The sequence below is a fragment of the Medicago sativa genome, chromosome 7, assembly GCF_051527215.1.
Source record: "Medicago sativa cultivar Bolivia chromosome 7, Bolivia_mono, whole genome shotgun sequence".
NCBI classification, from domain to species: Eukaryota; Viridiplantae; Streptophyta; class Magnoliopsida; order Fabales; family Fabaceae; genus Medicago; species Medicago sativa.
The window spans coordinates 58,674,656-58,694,116 of record NC_140755.1 but is presented as its reverse complement, the minus strand read 5'-3'; the positions used below and the strand labels follow the sequence as shown (position 1 = coordinate 58,694,116).

The window sequence follows — 19,461 nt, the reverse complement described above, 5'->3', positions numbered from 1 at the left end:
GAGGAGATGAAGAAACAACAACAAACCAACCCTTAGTTGCACACCTTTGTGTTATTTTGTTTGTTGTTTGTTTTAAATTCTTAGTCTTTGCTTCTGAAACCATCTTGTTTTATTTTTATGCTTCTGAATGCTTACTGCTTCTGACTGCTTAGCTGCTTCTGATAATTGGATATTCATGCTCATATATTTTGATCTGATTGAATTAATTAATTTCTTGTATACTCTCTCTTGTTTGAGCTTTTCTCAAATCTTTTTGTCTTTTATGCTTATTTTTTTATTATTATTTTTTTTTTGATAATGACAAAAGGGGGAGTATATGTGACAAGTATTTAAAGGCTATGAGCCCCATTAATGGCATTTGAAATTTTTGAAAAACTTCTATCATTTTTTACCCTATTGGTATAAGCTATGAACGAACGAAGGAGTATCAAAATTCAAGTAAAATTAATTGAACCATTCTTCTTATCTATAAGTTAATTCTTTCAATGATTCAATTTTTTAAAGCTCTGATATTTTTATTGTGCGAAAAATGAATTTAATTAACCTGGATAGAACTTAGGGGGAGCTTACAAACCTCACCTTAAAGACTATCAGACTCAGGGGGAGTTTGAGCTTACAAACCTCAGACTCTGAGCTTACAAACCTCAGAACCCCAAAGTCAACTTGTTAATTAGATTAACAACAATTGATCAATTTTAAATACTTTTGTTTGTCATCATCAAAAAGGGGGAGATTGTTGGAACAAAATGTGTTTAACAATGAACCTTAAAGAGTTTTGATGATAACAAGGTATTAAAAATTGTAAATTGGACTAGCTAATATTTGTTCAAGTGTACAGGACCATAATTATAAAGTTACATCATCATTGGTTCTGAATGAGCAAATAAAGAGCAAAGGAAATGAAGCTTAGACGATTCTGAAGGCAAAGCGCTCCTGAAGTCAAGCTGCTCCTGAAGAAATACCGCTCCTGAAGTAAAGCTGCTCCTGAAGAATAGTGCTTCTGAAGACAAGAGGTCCAGAAGCCACATCATCAGAAGCTGCACCATCAGAAGCTGCAGAAGTTGCTTCATCAGAAGCTGCATCATCAGAAGCTGCATCATCAGAAGCTGCCTCATCAGAAGCTGCCTCATCAGAAGTCATTTCACCAGAAGCTGAAGATCAACTGGATTTGCAAAACATTCAAAGATTGAAGGATCTACATTGCAAAAGCTGTCTATTGGATTCGAAAACATAGCAGAAAATTAGTGGAACATTGCAACGGTCATTTCAAAGGTGTTTGAAGGCTTGTGCTTGCAATTTGGACGAAAGCGTTGACATTGTACTCTGTACGAATTGTACAACCACGTTCTCCACCACTCTGTTTTGTGTCCACGCTACAAGACAAGAAAACAGCTCCAGAATACGGTCTCGCCTGCATATATGTTCCTTTGGATAAGGAATGGATTTCAAATTGGTTCTTCGTAGGACAACAACCAAATCAGGCAAAAGATCATTGGTGAAAGATCAAGCTTCAACAACGACTCTTTGGTGTGCTGGCAATTTCACAACGTCTCTTTCACACCTCTATATAAAGGAGTGAAGACCTAGAGATTTGGTAATGCAAGAACGCTGAACGAAAGACTCATAACATTTTTACAAGTGCCAAATCTCTGCTGAAATTGTTCTGCATTCACTTAGAATTTCTGTGTCTCAAAGTCATATCTTAGAAATTCTTAAGTCCATTGAGTCTGTATCTGATTTGTATTGTGAGCACCTCTGATTGTATATCAAGTGTTCAACCCTAAACAATTTTCTGTGTAATTTTGTTTAGTTAGGAAGTCTCTTGCAGTTGTGCTTGAGCAGGAAGTCTCTTGATTGTGTTCTTGAGCAAAGGAAGTCTCTAGCTTGTGTGCTTGAGCAAAGGAAGTCTCTTGCTTGTGTGCTTGAGCATTTGTAATCAGATATTACTCATAGTGAAATCTCCTTGGAAGTGCAAGGGGGACTGGACTACTTCCGGATTGTGGAAGGAACCAGTATAATTGCTTTGTGTCGTTCTTCTTCTCTCTCTCTGTTTTATTCCGCTGCATTTAGATTCTGATTATCACTTCAGAAGCTGTCTCACCTAGCTTCTGATCAGTGTGTTCAGTTTTTAGGAGAAACGAAGAATTTTTAAAAACACAATTCAACCCCCCTTCTTGTGTTTTTCTCACCTTCATATTCATAAAGGATTCATAAATCATCCGGCTCATAAAACCATTTTCATCAAAGTTCGTCTCTAATTTTCACCATTTTAAAATAATTGAAGCTTTTGAATCAAAACCAAGTAAACAAGATTCAATGCCTCAACTAAGTATACCTCTAGGCTACATACAAGTGCAGTAGAGCATACAATTACGTTTCATCGGCTAAACATGACGAAATCATGAAAATCACAAAGTTTGTCTCTCTTTGTCACTTTTCACAAGAATTCTCATTTTCAAAAACAAAACAAGTTAAAACTTGATGAAACCAATCACAACCATTTTTAGAAATCATATAAACAATATACAACTTTAATCCCACTTCAATTTCCGGAGAAAAACGAGTTTTCGGAAAAATCGACGTTTGAACCGTTTTTCTAAAAGTTAGACGAATTTCACAAATTCAAGTTCAAACCAAATCAAATCATGTTCCAGTAGGATTAAAGGTATAAACAGAGGTTAATTAAGTCAAAAGAAACCTTTTAGAAGTCTCGGATTGGTCCCCACGTGCACAAAACGAAGATTTAAAAATGGCAGAATTGGAAGCTGCACGCTTAAGCGTCCTCTGCACGCTTAAGCGTCCAACTTCCAGTAGCCTCTGGAAGTTGCTCGCTTGGAGCACCCTTTCTGCACGCTGGTGAGCACGCTTAAGCGTCCTCTGCACGCTTAAGCGTCCTACCAAGAATTTCAAAAATCCAGTTTCGGGTTCCAACCCATTTTCATCCCAAAATCCAATTTTCAATCCCCAATTCACCAAAACAAGTTCCAGAAAGTGTTTATGGGTTCTAATAGTTATAATGCATCTAAACAAACATGAATCATGCATTAGAAACAACAAAATGACTCATTTCATCAAAATCATGAAATTTCCTCAAAACACCAACACAACCACAAATCTCCTCACAAATCCATAAACAACGATTTCAATTACACCAATTCAATTCCAATAGTTCAACCATCATCAACAATAACTAAGGAACACAAATTCATGCACAATTCAACACCACAACCTCATTTCTCATGAAATTTGCTCAAGAACACAAAGTACCCACAAATATACATTTCAACATGTTAATTCACATACTAACATACAATTATCATATAAATCATGTTCTCAAACATAACAACAACAATCATGCACGAATATACAACAATTAGATTCAATTCATCAATTTCACAAGATTCTCTAACCCAAGCTTCAATTTAGCTCCCAGATGATGAATCCCTCTTCTAGCTCTAGCCTCCAACCCTTTCTCTTGTTCTTCCTCTTCAAACCCTTATTTCTCTCTATCTCTATCTTTTCTCAATGACAAATGTTGGTAGAAACCTATTTTCTCTACTAACAAGAGTATATATAGGTCCTATTTAATTGGGCTTAACTCACAACACCTTAATGAGCTTAACCCATTTCTATTCTAACCCCAAAAATGTTACTCCTCACTTAACGGTAAAAGTAATTCTAACGGTAACTTATCGGTAAATAAAATAAATTACTACAACTCCCTAGCACTTAGTAAAATAACAACTCTCACTAGGCACTAAAAATAACACTCAACCAAATTACAAAATTACCCCTACTCTCAAAATGACCAAAATGCCCCCAAGTCCAAAATGACTAAAATACCCTTCTAACACCAAATTCTACAATCCCCAACCAAAAATACACAATCACACATGAGCACATATAACACACATAAATAAATAATAAAATAAATCTAGCGAAAATCGGGCTGTTACAGATGACACTGACAACTACAAGATAAGTTATGATACCATGACTCTTGAAAGAGACATTGATGTGGAAGACATATTGCTACTGATGTTCAGTATTAATGCAATTTTTTTTGGAATGATCGGTCATCCTACAAATGCCGCATTTTCTCCCCTCATTTTCCACAACGCCCATCACGGTCCTAATGCGAGTAATTGTGGGACGACCTTTCATGGCTCTACGCATTATTGAATCGGGAACCACATTTGAGCCTACATAAGTTGGCAAATACAGTTGGTGGTGTGAACCACGTTAAAATGGATATTGTATATAGAGTATACATACTCATTCGTAAATTTTTGATCGACAAATGTTTTATAGTTGTAGCTAAAACTAGAACATGCAGCAATGACATGTGAGCAAGGTAGGTGTAACACCCTGAATTTCCCACAATCACACCATTTATTTTGCAGGTCGACCTTGTATTCTCCCATCCGCAATCCTTCTCCTTGGTGAATTGGGTAAAGCTCCAGTTTGGTTTACCAGGTATACTAGAACCACCCGTGGACATGCAGATATACCATAAATTGGATAAACGGTTCAAGAAATTTTATGCATACATTGAATTGCAATTTCCAGAAGCGTGTACCCATTGTCACAATCGAAGGGCATATACTTTACCTTGTGAGCCAAGGAGAACGCTAGTCCATATCGATGGGTATATCAATTAGTATACAACTATGTGCAGTCCAAATTTGAGTATTGATTATCATGATCATCCAAATGAGGTGGCAGAGCAGGAATTGGACGCAAAATAATAGTCGGAGTATGTTTCAGAGCCAGAACCAGAGAACAACAAGAACATATCACACACACCATCACCGAGCTTCTTCTCAAGACTTTATCAACAATTTACCGAACCATCCAACTACCAAACAACCACTACCCAACAACAACACTACCATAAACTTTCGACTTCTTTATTGATCTCAACACCCCACTACACCAAAATATCCCACCACCACCATACACAACACCTAGAGATTAATATCCACCAATATATGAGTCATCTTACATGAACGATTACATGCCAACCTATGCTTACAATGATCTAAACAAAAATGGAACATCCTACTTAAATAACCCCCAAGCCAACAACCAAACTTACAACAACCAAATTTACAATAACGCACACTACCACAACCCACCAACACCAACTGACCTATATCCCCGATTCACACCGGCTTCCGAATATAAGTTTTTAATTTTTCCTGCCAATGACGTCGAGTTCGGTCAAACGTCATTGAGTCGTTTATCATTGAACTCCATTGTAGATAATCTATTTCTCAATACATCTTGACCTACAAGGGAAGACGATGTGTCATTGACGCTTGGTTAAAGTAGACAAGTGCACAACGATGAAACTGAAGACCAACCAATTCATCGTCAAAGATCTCGGCGTCAAATTATTCCTCTTCCTCCCAGCGGCGAAGCTAGCAATAATTCTATGAGGTGGCCACATATAAAGATTTTTTTTTTGAACTAAACTAACCCAGTAGGCAACAAAAATTCACAATAACTATTACTTATATAAAATGTTCTTCATAAAATATACACTTGATTCAACAAGAACGGATTATACGAAAAAATGCTGCAATAAACTATTTTGTACCAAAAAAGCCACTTTAGATTGAGAACAACTCATTTCTTCATGACAAAGTCTTTGGCGTTTTGGCTCAGATTGTTCTTGTTCTTGTTCTTGTGGTGAAACATTGAGGTTGGATGCTTCAATTGGAGAGGAACTACTTGCAGCATTTGTATCCACTCTTTTAAAGAATGTGTCAATAGTTTTCATTTTACTCATACCTAAAATAATAAATCAAATAAACATAAGAATTTTTGTTGTTTAAGTGAAATGTTACAAAAAAAAAAAAAAAAAGAACTAGAACTATACGGTATTGTTAACCTAATTTGTTTTTCCTAACCCAAAACTACTTTTTTAAGAAATTGCTTAACTAAAACATAAAAAGATATAAAAACCTAACTATAAAAATATAGTAACCATAAAAACTAACCAAAATTTTAACAGCTTGTGGTGCTATCTCATATATGCTAAATTCTAAAGCAAAACATTAAAAATTGGTTTCAAATTAAATGAGATTAATGTGAATTGAGATCAAACCTGTGTGAATTGAGATCAATGATCAATCGAATCTAATTATGTTGCTTCATGTTAGTTGTTGCTGTTTAGGTCACCATGTCGTTTGTGGCTCTTCTCTTCTATTCCATCGTAGTGTGTAATTGTATTGTGATTGTGAAAAGTGAAAAGTTAAAAAGCCATCCTTGTTTTATTAGGCTCTGTTTGGTAAAAATAGCGGATAGCTGATAGCTTTTAGCTGATAAGCTAGCTGATGACTGATGACTGATAAGCTAGTTGAAGTGTTTGGTAAAATTAGCGGTTTAACTAGCTGATAAATGTAAAATGACATAAAAGGGTATTATTAATTCAAAATATAAAGTTTATATAACTTGATATTTAAATATTCAGGAATTCTTAATTCAATTTGGTTTTTTAAAAAGTAATTGAAATTTATAAATTTAATATATCTTTTATATTGTAAATTAAATTTTATTCACTAAAAAATTTATTTAAGTATAACGAGGTATATATACTTTTTTGTCAACGGAGGTATATATATTTTTTGTCAACAACATAAGGCAAGAGAGATAAATGGAGGTATTTTGTAAAAAAAAAAAAAAAGAAGAAGATAAATGGAGGTATATATTGTAAGCAACATAAGGCAAAAGATAAATGGAGGTATATATATTGTCAGCAACATAAGGCAAGTGAGATAAACAATAACGAGGGATGTATTTGTCAAAAAAAATAATAACGAGGGATGTATATTTATCAGGGAAAAAAACGAGGGATGTATATTAGGGAATTGTAGGTTTGAATTAAATTATAATAAAAGGGTAAAAATGGATTTTAGATAAAACAATAGGGGTAAAAGTGGAAGAAAATATGAGAAGCTATAAGCTATAAGCTCAAACGCTACTTGGAATAGCTTCTGAAAAATAGCTTATAAGCTCGTGAAATAAGTTATAAGCTCATGGTCAAAAAGTGTTACCAAACAGAGCTATTTTTGTCAAATGAGCTTATAAGCTAGAAGCTAAGAGCTAAAAGCTCTTTTTTGGTGTTTACCAAACAGACCCTTAATTGTGTGGTGCTGGTGGGCTGAGAGTTTGTGGGCCTACAATTGTATTACTTTATTTGTTAAATAAATCAAATATTGTTATTATTTATCACTTTTGGATGTTAATCTTTCAGTTCCTATACGACATTATCAAATAATTTGAAGTTCGACCGGAAGCTAAATAAAGATAGAAAAAAATTATTTCACTTAAAATTAAACTTGGGGTAGCTAAATATATATTATTCGGGGTAGCTAAATATAAAAATATACCTACTCGCTCAGAAAAATAATTTTTTTTTGGGGTAGCAAGGGCTACCCCTCCCTTATACTACCATATGCCCCTGCTTCCTCCAGCACGGCAAAATCAACCAAGAAATGCACCCCCTCCATGGTGTGGAACAACTCAAAGAAGACATTTAATTGCATTGTACCTTTAAATGTGTCATCTTAAATAATAAATATTTATTTCAATTATTTTTAAAATTTTTAAGTAATTCTATTAAAATAAAAAACATAAAAAACGACAAAAAAAAAAGAATGTCTCAACACCAAGTTGCGATATATGAAATTAAAAAAAAATACAAAACCCTTGAGACTTGACGCATATAATGAAGACAAAAAAATTACAAATTTTTAGAAATGGGGGTATGCCACAAGAGGGAATTGAGACATAGGTGTATGTCGCAAGTCCAACTTAAGACAAGGGGGTGAGTTGGTCAAAAGTATGGTAGTTTTGGAAATTTTATTTCAACTAGGGAAGATTTAGAACTTTGGTTTCATATTAAGGAGAAAAAAAAATTCGTCTTGGTGATAATACCACTTTCATCTAATCTAATCTAATACTAATATAATTTAATTGATGTCCACCATTTTTACTAATATGTCATTAGTTGATAATCTCTTGATCTCCGAAATTTGAAAAACTACATAATCATTTTGAAAATAATCATCCATGAATCAAGTTGATGTTGATAACATCAACCAAAAAAGTTGATGTTATGTCTTTTGATAACTCTCATAACATAGATATAACAACACTTCCAAATACAAAGTATAAATCATGCATGTGATAATAATAATATAATAGAAGAAAAAAAGAAAGAAAGCATTACCATTGAAACATGTGGATGTTACTTAAGAAGAAATTAAAACTTTAGGTTAACTTAATTTTAAATAACTATATACAGTCGGCCCTAGTTTTTTAGTGAGAAAAACTCCAACTTCTCTCTAAACTTTCTTTCTCCTTCATTCATCGAGGAGGGGTGGTTTTAGGTCATTTTTTGACCTAAAATCACCCCTCTACATCTTTTTTTTTCTTTCAATCTAAATAAGTGGTTTTCACATATATCAAGTTTTTTCTTTTGTGGTTTTGTGATTTTGTCGTCTAATTGCGGCGTTGTGTTGTTAGTCGTCTTGTGCGGCGTTTGATTTCGCGTCTTGTCGCGGTGTTCGTTTAGTTCTTATTGAAAGATCGACATCAGTCAATTACAAGTTCAATCAATGATTTGGGCGTCAACGTTGCAGATCCGGAAGCATGAGAATTTCGGTGACTTAGATTTTATCATATTATTTGTAGGCATTCCGGTGTATGCTATTAACTTGGATGTTGTGTGTTTGTTCGCAAATTCATTCTTTGTGTTTTTAGCGATGTTTGTATCTGATGTGATGTACTCTATCAATTTGAGTAAATCCTCAAACTTTACGGACGATCGGTTATGTTATATTACACACGAGGCAATTTTTCTTTGGTACCTTGTGCCTTTCAAGCAACCCTGTTATATTCTTATTATCCTTTGTGAAACCACTTTGAGTCTCCAGATGAAAATTTCTTTCTTTATTAGTGACAAATCATGTCACAGTCCTACACTTTAAATGCACTCTGTTTGATTTCACTTGAAGTTAGATGGTATTATTATGACTACACATGCTTTGAAACTAGGTTTGGGGTTGCTATTTGGAATTAGCAACATTGTAAGTTTGGGGTGGGGTGACAGTAGAACACATTTGTCGGAAAAAGAAAAAATGAAAAATATGTAGATGACCATGGATCTACACAAAAAAAAAAATAGAAAAAAAAAATCAAGAGCAAAAAATGGTCTCTTAAAAAAAAGTATGTTTCTGTCAAAAATAAAAAGACAAATAGTTTTACTGTTTTACCCATCTTGTTTGAATCAAGGAAGGAAGGATGACAATGCATTAATGTTAATTATTAAAAATCCTTAGGTTAGTGAACTAACTCCAAGTTCTTTTATTAGCCTACTTTCCCAAATTATATCCACATTTAACCTAAGCCAAGTTATAACCCTCAAAGTCCTCTAAGTGTGTGAATAACTTTAACTTGACTGTCTGTTTAGAATTGTTTCAAATTTATAGCAAGGTACAGTCATGTGACGACTGGAGTGGGCAAATGCCATGAAAAGCCCTACTAGTTTTAGGAGAGTATGGCTGAGAATACAGGTTCCTTTCACCAAGCCGGACCCGCTTGAATGTACAGTAGTAAGTTAGTTGTTGCTCTGCTATAAATGTGATGAATGATTCTTAAGCACAACTCCCGGAAAGGTATGGTTTTCCTGAAAAAATGTAAAGAATAAATTATGTTTTTCTATCTTTACTTGAGGACAAGCAACAATCTAAGTTCAGGGTTGTGACGACAGGTCATCTTACGTTATTCTGAGCATGTTTTTCAGTTATTTTCAGTAGGATTTAGCAGCAAAAAGGAGGAGTATTAGCCTATGATTTTGGAAATTTTGTAATGTTTTCTATATTTGAGTCTGTAATTCTAGTTTTCCCGAAACATAGCAATTTTAGGGGGTTTTTGAAGTAATTCACGAAGAAATCATGCAAATCAGTAAATCAAGAACATCTGAAGAATTGTGAAGATTCAGGATAACAAGAATGAAGATTCAAGAGGCCTCAGAAGATTTACAAATGGGAGGAATTTTGTTCCCAAAGTTCCGAGTCAAGTTATTTGAAGACGAAGACATAAAAACGACAGAAAATCGGAGATTGGGCCCAGGAAACAGAAACCATGCGCCTAGGGCATGGATTCACGTACCATGCGCCTAGGGCATGAATTGGGTTGCACTCTCATGTACCCCGTGCATCTGTCATGCGCCCCGTGCATGCAAAAATGCGGGGCGTAACTGTCTTTTCCTGCTTTCGTGTTGGGTAAAGCCCACACTTTTAGCCCAAACTCAGGTAGAAACTCTCAGTATAAATACCAGCCTTCCTCATTCAGAATTTCTCGTTCAGAACTGTGGCTGTTCAAGAGGAAGACAACTTTGGAGCTTCGGGAGAGTTTATATCTTCTCCTTGATTTTCTAAGGTGTGTTTTTATCTTTAGTAATTTGTTTTTAGTTACCATGTGTAACTAAATCTTTTTAGGTTAGAGTTCTAAGATGAACCTCTGTATATTTTTGTTGGATATTTATTAATTTAATGTCACTTATATTTTATTTATTTTTTATTCGCTATTAACTTTTATTAGGAAATAATTTATTTCTGTGATAGGTGCAACCCTAGATTAGGTACTTAGGTTGTGACAGGGCCTAATATTGCTATCACTAACTGGATGCTTATATCTTGATATTTATATTCTTTTACTGATAACTATCTATTAGGAAGTAAGTGATTATTAATTAGCCAAAGATACTGAAAAGATTGTTGACCCTAGTCGTAGGTACTTAGTGGCGAAAAACTATTAAGACTGGGTGGTGCCCTACCGAACTTAGGAATTAAGTGATTAGTAATTAGGAAAACAAGTGCCTAGCTGTAGGAAATAAGATGTAACCTAATAGAATCATTCTCTTGAAACCCTTGGTAAGGTAAACGTAGATTAGGGATGCCCGTTTGCAGAACTACTAAGAACGTAGAGAGAGTGTGCTATGAGTGTCATAAGATTCATATATGGGCAGACCTAAGGGAACCTTGGTCTTGATTGCCTTGGAAAACACTAGAAATCCAATTTAAGTTTATGTTTCAATTACCTTTGAATTAGCAAGACCCCGCACGTAAGGATCACCGTGCGATCAACATGTGCAGTTAGCCATCGGAGGGATAAACCAAAGTAGGTTAGTAACATCCCAACGACCTCATCACTTGTATAGTCTACCTAAGATAAATAAACGCGACATTACTGTTACTTAATATCCAAAAATATATATAGGGGGATTCAAAGAATCCTAACTGCTGCTTACTTTTCTGCAACCAAAAACAGGTAAACTTGCTATGTTGCAAACATATTAAAATTGAAACTTAACTTTTATACCGTCAACTTACAAAAATAAGTAACACGAATTGTTTGGACGAAACGACAATCCTTGTGGATACGATACTCTACTTATCACTTTATTACTTGGTAAACGATTTGGTACACTTGCCATATCCGACCATCAATGGTCAACGGAGTTGCAAAGTGGTCAAGTCAACACGGTGGACGGTGGCCTGAAGGGGATAGTGGTTCTCAGAGAAGAAGAGAGAGTCTGAGTTGCAGAGAAGAAAAAATAAAACGAAAAAAAAGAGTATAAATGAACAGTAGTATACCAAGTCATATTTTTGTCAAAAAATGTATTCAATTATCATTTCTCAAATACAAAAACAAGCACATAAAAATCCACATATTGAATAAAAAATATTTACACTTTATTAACTGGGGTGACAAAAAAATTTGTACCAATATTTATTAGCACATAAAATCTACAACGAGAAGCACATCAAATCACCCAAATAAGACAAATTTATGGTTGTTTTATGCCTTTTACAAGATATTTAAGGTGTTTTCTTGGGGGTATAGTCACCACGGATGATTCGGTGAGGAGAATGTTGGAACAAAATGAGTTTAACAACGCCTATAATGTTTTTATGATAACAAGATATTAAAAGTTCAATTGGATATATATGCTAATATTTGTTCAAGTGTGCAGGACCATATTATAAAATTTATGTCTTAAAACAAAGTATTAGTTCTGGAAGAACAAATTAGAGCAAAGGAATTTTCAAGGGGAAGCTTAGATGTTCACCCAGATTCTGAAGATTCATTAGAAGCTGAAGTGAAGAACCTGAAGTTAGTTATTATGGATATTATAGAAATATGCAGAAGGAATTAGAGGACTGGAGCAACGAATATTCTAAAGAATTAGAAGGCATTAGATGCCTATCCTCAGAAAAAAGACAGTGAAGGACAATAACACAATTGTAGAACCACTACCTCCACTACTCCAACATTTCATGCGCATAGTACAAGCTACAACTATGTCTACACTGGTCTTTCAAAAAAAAAAAACTATGTCTACACTGGATTGGAACAGTTAATTCCCTATCAAGGAATGGTTTTCAAATTATTCCCCCTTAGGACATTAACCATATCAAGCAACAAATCATTGTTGATTGATCGAACTTCTCCAATGACTCTTTGATGTGCTAACACCTCTACAACGTCTCTTTCATACCTTTATATAAATGAATGAAGACTTGAAGATTAGTAAAGACTCTGCAATATTTTACAAGTGCTAAAATTATGTCAAAATCATTGTGCATCAAAACACTTATAATTTCTTATAAACTTTCATCTCTTAGAAATTTTTAAGTCTTAGGGTCCGAACAGTTTTGTATTGTGAACAACACTGATTGTATATCAAGTGTTCAATCAAACTTATTCTTTGTAATTTGTTTGTTTAGGAAGTCTCTTGCTTGTGTCCTTGAGCATAGGACATCTCTTGCTTGTGTGCTTGAGTATTTGAAGTCTCTTGCTTGTATGCTTGAGCAATTGTAATCTTGTGTGATTATAGTGAAAATTTCCTTGGAAGTGCAAGGGGGACTGGACTACTTCCGAACTGTGGAAGGAACCAGGATAATTGCTTCTGTTTCTTTCTTCTCTCTCTCTCTCTCTCTCTCTCTCTCTCTCTCCCCCTCTCTCTCTCTCTCCCTCTCTCTCTCTCTCTCTTCTTTCTTTCTCTATCTCTTTTATATCCGCTGCATTTGACTCTGAACATTGTTCCAGACTCTGAACTCTATTAGACTCTGAAGTCTGGACTTAGTTAAAAAGAAGAAAAAGCTAACACAATTCAACCTCCCTTCTTGTGTTTTTCTCACCTTCAGAGAAATGGGACAAGTTATGAAGAGTGGTTGGCTACTGTTTGACGCAAGATACATGGTTTGAGGTTGGCCTATTAAGCCCGACCCATTCTTACATCCCAAAACTCTTAGACTTTGTTTGTATTTATTTATTTATTTATGGAATGTGATGGAATAGAGTGGAATGAAATGGTATTTAACTACATTTCATTGTTTGGATTTCTAAAAAGTGAATATGATGTAATCAGTTCTATCACATTCCCTCATCTCTTATTTTTCTTTCCCTCCAATTTTGAAGGTATGCAATAGAATGGAATTTGATAATTAAATAATTACCCTTTTATCCTACTACCTTGTTTCTTCTTCTGGTGAAATACATGCTTCTTCGCTCGTGTTTTAGTTTCTTCAACTCTTGCATCGCGTTCCCCTTTTTTCTCTTGTATTTCATGTTTGCTAGAAAATTTCTCCTATTGTTATCTCTTTTTTTTTGACGTTTCCTATTACTAATTCTTAACTTTGAAAAACGATGGTAATTCAATGCAGTTTTACAATATGCGAGTAAACAACGACAAGGGTAATATTTTGAAAATATTTATTGAGACAAATCAAACAACATCTTACCTTCTAACATTTGTATTTATATATGTGTTAAAAATTATGGTTAAAATAAGTTATGTGAATACTGCAAATTGTAAAAATGCGACATATATTTTAGAATGTGATAGAGGATTTATTATTATGAGTTAGGTTTCATTTTATCTCAGAGAAAGTAACCAAAGTTAATTTATATTTCTCCCGTTACTATTTGTTTCGTTTTCTCCAAACTTTCTTTGTAGACTAGATATTGGTGGTTCTAGTAAGTTTTCATAAAAGCTAGAAGTTCTTGAAATTATTTTCCAAATGCAATGCTCCAAAGAATTATAGTTTTAGCCCCAAGTACTTGTTTAATGGTTTACCAAAGGCAATGCTGCTACTTTTGCTTTCCATTTCCACTAACAGCACACGGTAAACTACAGGAAATCATCAAGTATTCAAACTAGTTCCTATGTCACCATCAATCCATATTTCTAAATTACAGCAAATATTTACTGCCTCAATCTCAATTTCTGCTTAGTTTAGCTAAATGATTTTGACTTGCTAATAAAAAAAGAAGTAACGATTAGTAATCTCAATTCTTAGAATCATTTTGAATTCTTGCTTGTTTCATATGGAGTATTCTAATTTGCTGTTATTCTTACAATAGACACTTTTCTTGACATTTTGCTACAGAACATATATTCCAAACACAGCATGCCAGCTACTCAGGGGGCGGACCTGGAGTTTCAACATTAGTGGGGCAATATTTTTTTTGTCAAATGATTAAATAATACAATTTAATAAGAAGTTACATTAAAAGTGGTTGTAGCAACCAAAATTACAAAGCAAATGCTCTATTTTCCATTTGCAGGTCTGCGAGAAGGATCTGTTTCCACTATTTCAAAGTCGATGACTTTGTTACTCTCACTCCTACAACTAGCTTTGTCTCTAGGCATAACCGGAAAAAATTTCTTCATCCTAATTCAAAAAACAAATCAATGTAAGAGGACAATGTAAGAGGAATACTACTATAAGAATACAAAAACTTCTAGGCAGTAACCTCCAAAACACTTTCCTCCCTAGATTCTACTGAGTTCTCTTTAAGAACACCTTTCATTGTTACGCTGCAAAAATTCTATAAGTAAATATATTTATCATATGAAATTTTTCAATAGGTATAACCTGAAAGTAAATATATTTCTAATCATATATCTCCAATCCTAATTCAAAGTTTAAAGATATAATTTTTTCAATAGGTATAACCTGAAAGTAAATATATTTCTAATCATATATCTCCAATCCTAATTCAAAGTTTAAAGATATAAATAAACTTAAGAATATTACTTTAACTTAGTATGCAGTAAGCAGGACAATGTAAGAGGAATTCATAGAAAGTATATTGACAGCAATAAATCACCACTTTTTTGAGGATTACTAATTACTACACTATCAATATAAAATCAACAAACAAAACAATACATCCTAATTCAATTTCAACTTCAAACAATATAAAACCAATTTTAGTAGCCAAACCCTAAAAGTTAAAATCAATTTCAATTTCAATTTTTATACTGCTATCACTACTACTCTCACTATCTTAATTTAATTTCAATTTCAATATCATGATTCAATTACTATCAGTACTACTATCAATTTCAGTATAGTAATTTCAACACTGACCTGAAAGAGAAGAAGAGAGGAGATGGGCATGGATTGGCAGACTGAGAGAGGAAATGAGATGGGCTAACCGGATGAGAGAGTAGAGGACTGATGGACGGTTCACTGGTGGTGGATTGGTCGTGTGTTGTTTGTGGGATTCTGTATCGCGTGTTGCCAAAGAAAAGAAGAAGAAAAGGAAAAAACGTGTGGTATTTTTCCTATACTGGAAATAATAATTGGGCTGGGTTAATAATAACAAAAAAAAAATTTGGGCCTGAGCTGGTGTGGCTATTGCCACACCCTGCCTTGCTTAGGTCCGCCCCTGCTGCTACTGAGATATATGCCAATGATAGCCTTGGAAACTATTATTAGCAGTTTAACCCTCTTGCATGTGAGATTTAGAATTAGCTCCCACAAAACAAAAAAGTTAATCCATAAATTGAGAATCATAAAAATTGAGTGGCACTACTAAAACAAAATAAAAGTTTCCTTGAGTTCAGCAAAGTAAACAAAACTATGAAAGTCCTTTTAAAATTCAATCACCTTAAAAAAACATGCTCTAAACTTGGTTGGAATGTTAAGACATCCGAAAGGAAATGTGGAACAAACTATGATAAGGGTGGAAAAATCACAAACTAAGCGGGGGAAACATAGCATATATGTAGAACAAGGAGAACAAGGAGAGTCACAATTATCAACTAATAAGACTTGGAAATTGAACTACTAGTTCCCTAGACACATTAAAGGGAAATGAAGGGTTTTTAAACAAATCAGCCCCAAACTATCTTTCAATGAAAGGGTTAAAAATTACCAATTGTGGAATTAGATGGGACTGATGTATTGTGAAAAAGAGTAGCCATAGCCACCAAATCAGTGTCTACATAAACAGATTTGTTGCAGAAAACATGGACACAGATTCATTGCAACAAGAAAGCTATATGTTTCACTTCTAATACTTCAGGATCTGATTTGTGGACGGTCTTTAAGAACTTACTAAACCTGTAATGGCAGTAAAATCACACAATGTTGAATGCATCATGCCATATGAAAAATGGAAATTGAGGGTGGTGGTACTCCGAAAAATAAAGAAGCATCTATCAAGGGTATTTCAAGCTTTAAGGGTTGGTGGGAGAGTTGGATAAATGAAAAATTCCAAGTTCTTTCCACATAGAAAACTTAGTCGCTTCAACCCTATATACCCAACCAACCACTACAAGAAATTTGCCATATAGCAACAGTAGGCTTTAGTAACCGCAGTAAAAAGCGTTGCTATAGATAAAATATAGCAACTGAAATTTCAAACAGGGGTTGCTATAGGTTGAGAGAGAATGAATTTATTTTATTTTGTTTTAGTTAAAAGTACAATAGTTAGTAGATTTAAAACTTTAAGACTTTCATTTTCCTCCATCCACGTTTTACTACACACAGAAAAATGACCACACATTTTTATCTTCATATTCTTAATTTCTTTCCTTTGCTCACGTGGCAGAAAGTTGTAGGGCACTTAGTTTATTACTTCCACTTCTCTACACTAGCTGAACTCATCTTCCTCATTCATACGACCATCTCTCACCATCTTTTTCTTCTTCCAATTCCATTTTCCGGCAACCACATGAACCGGTGGAAGATATGAAAACCATTTTCGAGCTCCTTGTCACATAGGCTTTCTATTGGATAGAAGAAATCAACATTTGAAACAATTCTATTGGAACCCATTCTTTCTCATTCACGCGGATCCACATTCAAAGTTGCGGTGCCGGAGAAACCGCAAAGATTGTGACCCTTTTAGCTTCAAGGGTGAGTTTTCCTCCTTCCATAATTCTTTAGTTGTGCTTAAAAATATGAAAAACACAGTCCTTGTTTGAAATTCTCATTACTCTTTAAAAAGAAAAGAAGTAGAATCAATTGCTTTTGGTGATTCATTGGAATATTAGGTTCAATTAAATTCCTACCATGATCTGTTCTGCTTGTGCCTGAACATCCTTTAAGTGAGGTTTAATTTGCTTCCACTATTAAAATCCAAACTTTAACTTCAAGGACCTAAACTAAATCAATATTGTAGTAGTTTAAAACCCATTATGGAGCTGAATTCTAAACTTTCCTTGTATTTTGTCACAATGTGTTGCTGGAAATGTTGTTATGACTTATGTCTTGTCCATCTTGTGCGGCTGCGATAAAGATTTGGACTAGGACATTACTCACCCAACTATCAACGTTCTGTACTTGCGGTTAAAGTGTATCTGGTAAAACGCTAAGGTAGGGGTAATGAATTGTATTAGTGTAGATTTGGGTTGATTGTTTGCTAAATTACTTGCGTATGATTATTTGATTTTTGTTGATATAAAACTGGTTGATTGTACTTTTATGACATTGGATTGTATTTTGTTAGATTGATTGAGTACTACCTTGCAATAGAGTCTGACCACTATTGTGAACCCCTATTGTGGTTTATCTTGTTGGTTCTATGTATAGTCATGCGTCCATTTATTCATTAAGTCGTAGGACTAATTGTTGAAATGTGCATATGTTCCGAATTTAATTTGGAATGGTTGGAATTTGATTTCGATTGACATCGATATGATTAAAAACTCTTGGTTCCTGTTCGTGTTGTCCTTCAGAAAATAAATTCCAACCAAAATCATAGTCGTTGTTGTTTGACAATATGGATCGCCTTTTTAGGAGATTAGCAAAGTGTGAGGAGTAGGTGTGTGTGAGGCATGTGCCAATGGCTTAATGACTAGCTACATTGATCGCCGGTAATCCCTCTGGACAGCATATCTAATTTAACCCTCCACTAAACTAATTCGAGATCAATGCAGAGCACTCTAATGAAAATTCCGAGGAGTACCATGATGGTTACTACCATTTAAGGACTTGTTAAATTATGAGTTGCGCGTCTTGATTGCCATATTGACAAACCTTGACAACATTAGTCTCCATGGAGCGGTGTCCGTCTTAGGGGTCAGCATGCATACTCAAATAAATTTCTTTTTTTTTTAAACTACTACTGTTGTATAAATGATTTAAATATACATAATTGGTTGTTTATTGTTATATGTGTCCCTATCTACTTTGACATGTACCTTGTCTTACCTCCACTCTTTTGTTGCCTTTTCTTCTTTATTGATTTGTTTGTGAGTAGGAGACTTGGATGACATTACCATTGGCGGGACTGAACCGGACAATTTATCCCATACTCGTAAAGATGGTTCAATTGTTAATGTACATGCTGCAAGAATTATGGTAAGACTTTCTTTCATTCATTCCTTTTTTGATTCTATAACTTATACTGAAACTATATGTTAAATCAATGAAATTGGACCCCAGGTTGTTGTATAAAATTGAATTCTGACCGTAAGAATTGAAACTGGTTCAATTGTTCTGTTTTAATTGTTCTAGTGCAATTGTTCTGATTGAATTCTGTTCTGAAGTTTGTTTTAAATTAATGAACTTTGTTTTGAATTCTGTTCTGAATTCTGTTCAATTGTTCTATTTTAATTGTTCTGAATTGAAACTGGTTCAGTTGAGTGAGATGGGATTAACATTTATGTTCTGATTGTGACATAAAAATACCCTTTTCAATTGTTTTGATTGACATATTAATCCGCAAAATTTGCTTACCCATTTATGTATTGCTTGCTAGCTGCCCATTTTTGTCTTAGTATTGTTATGATGATAAGCTGGACTGTTTGGTTGTCTATTTTTCTTTGTCTGATAATCAATTATACTAGCATGGCTTAAAATGAGTTTCTAAACTTGAGCAGCCAGTTGCACAAGCTTCAGCAACCGGTTGCACCATTTGCAAACCTTATAACCGGTTACACTTTATTGTGCAACCGGATGCTATGTTAAAAAAGAAAATGTAATAAAATTGCCCGACTATGTATAATTGATTATTGTGAACCATTCGGTACTGGCGTATGCTCAATGATGATACAAAAGCATAATAGAGAAGAGATATACAGAATGTCTATAATTAGAACAATGGGAAAATAATACTAATCTCTAGGAATGAAATATGATTAGA

The 19,461-nt window shown here is 34.2% G+C and overlaps 2 long non-coding RNA genes across 2 annotated transcripts; one reads left to right on the top strand and one right to left on the bottom strand.

Moving 5' to 3' along the window:
* Positions 1-14,541: 14,541 nt before the first annotated feature.
* Positions 14,542-15,637, bottom strand: LOC146907182 (uncharacterized). The gene is made up of 2 exons (XR_015017571.1): positions 15,456-15,637; positions 14,542-14,753 (listed from the first exon to the last, which is right to left on the bottom strand). It is a non-coding gene; the product is annotated as an uncharacterized LOC146907182 (long non-coding RNA).
* Positions 15,638-17,178: 1,541 nt separating this feature from the next.
* On the top strand, positions 17,179-18,670 carry LOC146907181 (uncharacterized). Its single transcript, XR_015020254.1, has 3 exons — positions 17,179-17,231; positions 17,614-17,690; positions 18,577-18,670. It is a non-coding gene; the product is annotated as an uncharacterized LOC146907181 (long non-coding RNA).
* The last annotated feature ends 791 nt before the right edge of the window (positions 18,671-19,461 follow it).